Below are 5,000 nucleotides of genomic sequence, written 5' to 3'. Positions count from 1 at the left end.
TGTTCAGTGTGAATGAGTGATTATGAATTGAATACGTGTTATGTTGTAACTCGTCACGACTGACAAAATCACAGGCAAAAGAGAAATCTTATCACTCTCTATGCTTACAACTACAATGTCAACAAACTCTACTCATGAAAAGTTCCAGTGTGTTTTATTCTCCAGGAATGATTGAGTGTGTGTGAGTGTTTGTATGTGTGAGTGTGAAGAGCATGAAGAGAGAGAAAGAGCTCACACAAAGAATGAATCACAAACACACAAATATTAACGTTCATTTTAACAACAAATATAACTCTAAATTACGTTAATACAATTTTTTTTCAACTACCACATTAAACTCAACAATAAATGAGAAGCGACGGAATGTACACAATTATGCATGGTGACATGAAAATTCATTGCAAGTTTTTGTAATGCAAATTTCTCAATACAGAAATGTTTTTACACTATTCTCTATAAATTCTGATAGATTAAGGTATTTCTTTACTTATGCATGTTCAGAGTATTTTAGACTTCATCGACGGGTGAGATTCCCTTTTTTTACCCAAATTACCAAACAAAATCACCTGACCTGAACAAGACGTTGAACTCTATCATACCGTCTCTACACTTACAATCTGTGATGGGTTCTTATTACCATCTAGCTCATGAATCGCACGACTGTTGGGATTTCCAGAATATACAAGTGATGTAAGCAAAGTGAGAAGGGTGTGATTAATAAGCAAATCATTTTTCTGGCACAAAACCCTAGTCCTACATTTATAATTAGACGTCAATGTGGGTTCATTCCAACTGAAATTTGCCGATTAAATGAGTTACTTCGGTTTCACTATTTACCTACTCTCAGACATTGGACCGTAGATCTATTAGATGATTACAAAATCCCATGCATCCTTGTTTTGGGACCAAGGGAACGTGTCACCATTTAAACAACCCTATGGAGTTAATCAACAATCAAAGAGAGGACAGCTTCCTTCCAGCCTGCAACCGGATGAAAGGGTAAGTGAAGTTAGTCGGTGGGGGGAAGGGGGTTGTAAACTGTTCACTAGAGAGAAATGATATGTAATGTTGGTGAATGCGAATAATGACATTAGAGAAAGAATAAACGAACTGAAAGTCCAAAATCGAGTGAATTTCAACAATCAATTAACGAAACATACAAGAGACTGGAGTACATAGAAATCATGAAGTAATTGCAAATCACAAGGTGAAAATTCTCATTTTGAGAGAAATCACAAACAAATGTTGAATACACTGTAGTTGAAAAAAAAATATAAATCTCTGAAAACAAGAGAATGAATTACTTTATGAACGATATTTCCTGTATGTGACCGGAAGTTACATTCCACATCTGTTTGCAGGGTTATGACCTCAGGTCACGATGAGTGACAGAGTGAGTGTTGCCATTTCCTGCTACTATAAATATTTTATAATAATTAACACTAAATACATTAACCAACAAAACCGATGAACAAGTGACAGCACATTTGTATGGCTTGACACATTTATGGGAGAGGAAGGAAGGGAAGAGAAACGATTGTCCCATTACATATACTTACGTGGTTTTGAAGCCATCATATCGCACCGATGTTGGGCGAGCAGAATTTTAGAGATGTATATAGTACCATTTTGTGAGTCCAAAGAACACAAAAGACCCCGCTGCTGCCAGCTATGAAAGGTGGTGCTGGGTAAAGAACCAAAGAACGCTGCCACCATCTGTAAAAGATGGACAGAATAGATACTTCTTAAACGACTAACCTTTATTCTGAAGAGTTACCCACAATTAAAAATAAACATGATACAAGTGGAAGACTGGTCAGTGCTGCCGTAATTGTGGTAGCGAGCCGCGCAGAGGGTGAGTGGAGGTCCACATGGTCAGGAGGTCAAGCTGCCCCTGTGTGATCTGGGAGAGGGAGGATAAGGATAAGTTCAATATGTGAAGCTGAGCCTCGCCCAGGCTATGAGGGAAGCCCGGCCTGTGCCGACTAATGCCGACTCGATCAATGTGTGTCAGCTAGTGCTGACGCGACAGAGCTTAGTCCTTACCCGCCGTGGTGCCCAGCCACAGAAGTAACCTCCGGGCGACAATTGCAACTTCTAGCGCCTGGGCGGGGCGCGAACCGCCGACCCCTCGGATGCGAGGCCGACACGTTACCACTGTACTAGCTTGGAGGCGAGAGAGGTCAATTTGAGTCGCTTTATAGTTGACCCCGGAAGCCGGACGCCTGGCGCACTTAGCGTGAGCCTATAGGAGCGGGCCCAAGCGGTGGCGCCCACAGGGAGCGTATATTTAGGATCGCCCATGAGGGACCCACACGGGCACAAGCGGGCGTGGCATCCATGCAAGCATGGTATGGTATAGTGTGTGTGTGTGTGTGTGTTAAATACGATATATATATATATATATATATATATATATATATATATATATATATATATATATACATAGATACACACATACATACATACATATATATATATATATATATATATATATATATATATATATATATTTGTAAATGTATATGTGTATGTAAATATATATATATATATATATATATATATATATATATATATATATATATATATATACATACATACATACATACATACATACATACATACATACATACATACATACATATATATAATATATATATGTATATATATATATATTTATTTATTTATATGTATGTATTTGTGTGTGTGTGTGTGTGTCTATCTATCTCTATCCCGGTATCTATCTATTACTTCCTCTTCCACTCTTCTCGCCCCCACTCTCTCTATCTACCCCTCCCTCCCTCTCTTCACATTCTGTTTTCTTTCTCCTCTTCATTCCCTTTTTCTCCTCTCTTCCATCGCCTCTCTCGCCCCCTCTCTTCCTCCTTCTCTTTCTCATCAAATCTAAAGCACACATCACCGCCATCCACCACCACCACCCCGCAACCCCCCCCCCCTCGTTGTGACACAAAGAAAACGGGAATTCGATGCAGCGGTATGCATCAAGCTTATATTACATTGTTCTTTTTTTGCTATAACCAGAACGATAATGATGATGGTAATAGTGATCATGATAATAATAATGACAATGATGATAATGATAATAAAGTTAATGATATTGATAATAATAATAATGATAATAATGATAATAATAATAATAATAATAATGATAATGATAATAATAATAACAGTAGCAGTAGTAGTAGTAGAAGTAGTAGTAGCTGTAACAAAGATATTAGTAATGGTAATAATAATGATAGTCATAACAACAATAATGATGATAAAAATGATTATAATAATAATAATGGAAGAGAGAATGATTTAGTTGAAGAAATTAATGCGTAAAAGGATGGCGCTGCTTAGGAGAACTTCCCTTCGTTCAAGCAAGTAGCGAGCAAGCCACCCAAGCTCTCTCGACCTCCACTTCCTCTCGGGAAACTTCCTTCGACTCCTGAGGCTTCGGATCCAGACGCCCACCGAGGCCGACTCCCGCGGGCGAATTCCTTGACCGGTCTTGAAGGACACGACGTCACAGAGGAGACCCCTCCTCTTATATAAAAAAATAAATAAATAAAATAAATAAAAATAAATAAATAAAATAATCGTTTGCAACTTTAACAGGAATTTTGAAGGGCCCGGTGACTTCCGGATAGAAGTTCCCGAAAGCTGGCTTGTGAAGTGGACTCGTCGGCCCTTTTCTCAGTCGCAAACGGGGCACTTTCTCTCCTCCGAAGACTCCCCCCTCCCCCACCCCTACCCCCACCTCCCCTCTCCACGTCGCCATGCAAAGCGGACCTGAGCGCTCGACGACAATCTTCCTTAGCAACGGTGATAACTACACTACTCTGCTTTATCTATTTATCTATCCATTCCTTTAATTATTCACCTACCTTTTGAAGTGCCATTGGTCACCCATGCTCACAAGGGACGACACGCGTTTTTTCCTTCTTCTTCTTCTTCTTTTTATATAACACTTGACAAGACACGAAGCGAAGGTCAGCCAGCCTTCTCCGACGTCTTGGACCACGACTTGCCGCGGGGGAGTCCTCTCTCTCCCTCAGTCCGCCCCCCTCGAGTCGCTGAGTCCGTGCTTGCGATCCTTACAAGAAAAACACGTCACTCATAAAAGAAAAAAAAGAAAAAGTCATGGAACGAGCCAGCAGCTTTATTATTATTATTGAATCAGATTTCCAATACTTAACCTCATCTTCAGTTTCTCTTATTTATTTTCACTCGCTATCAAATGCAAGTCTGAATATGATTAGAGGTCACTGTTGCTTTCTTTAAAGTAAAAAAACATAAAACAAATGGCACTTCGATGCTACACACGAAAAGATAAGAAAAAAGAAAAAAAATGAAACTTAAAATTATTATCTTCCATTCCGAATCTTGGGTTAAGGCTTAGTAATAATAATAATAATAATAAATCGATTTCTTAATTCCCCATATATACTCATCTGTTTATTTATCCATTCCCACATGTAAATGAGTAAATTGTTAATAATTCTATCATTTTCACTTACAAGTTCTCGTTATCTTTTCCCCGAACCGCGAACTACACCGGGTTTGCAAGAGATAAATTTTGCACTTGTTTATTCCCACCGAGACTTGGTTGCAGTGCACTTGGACTAACGTTGCATGATTTTTGTGTTTCGTTTTCTTGTTTAAAATCATCCTTCTTTGTTATTATTTCTGTTATTATCATTACCGATGTTGTTGTGTAATACGGTATAACTATCTTGATTATTTACGCTATATATATATATATATATATATATATATATATATATATATATATATACATATATATATACATATATATATACATATATATATATATATATATACATAAATATATATATAAATCCATATATATAAAGTCATATATATAAATATATATATGAATATATATATATATATATATATATATATATATATATATATATATATTCATATATATAAGTATATATATAAACATATATTCATATAGATAGATAGAT

The 5,000-nt window shown here is 37.1% G+C and overlaps 1 protein-coding gene across 1 annotated transcript in view; it reads right to left on the bottom strand.

Annotated features, from left to right (window-relative positions):
- LOC138859282 (uncharacterized) overlaps nucleotides 1–5,000 on the bottom strand; it is a 9,786-nt gene that overhangs the window by 3,093 nt on the left and 1,693 nt on the right. Inside the window, exons 2-3 of the mRNA XM_070113594.1 lie at nucleotides 3,891–4,099; nucleotides 1,560–1,716 (exon numbers count right to left, since the gene is read on the bottom strand). The gene's annotated coding sequence lies outside the window, so the exon portion shown is untranslated. The remainder of the gene's footprint in view (nucleotides 1–1,559; nucleotides 1,717–3,890; nucleotides 4,100–5,000) is intronic.

The sequence above is a fragment of the Penaeus vannamei genome, chromosome 34 (genome assembly GCF_042767895.1).
Source record: "Penaeus vannamei isolate JL-2024 chromosome 34, ASM4276789v1, whole genome shotgun sequence".
Lineage (NCBI taxonomy): Eukaryota > Metazoa > Arthropoda > Malacostraca > Decapoda > Penaeidae > Penaeus > Penaeus vannamei.
Note: the sequence above shows the minus strand (reverse complement) of the source record. Positions and strands in the feature narration are given on the sequence as shown.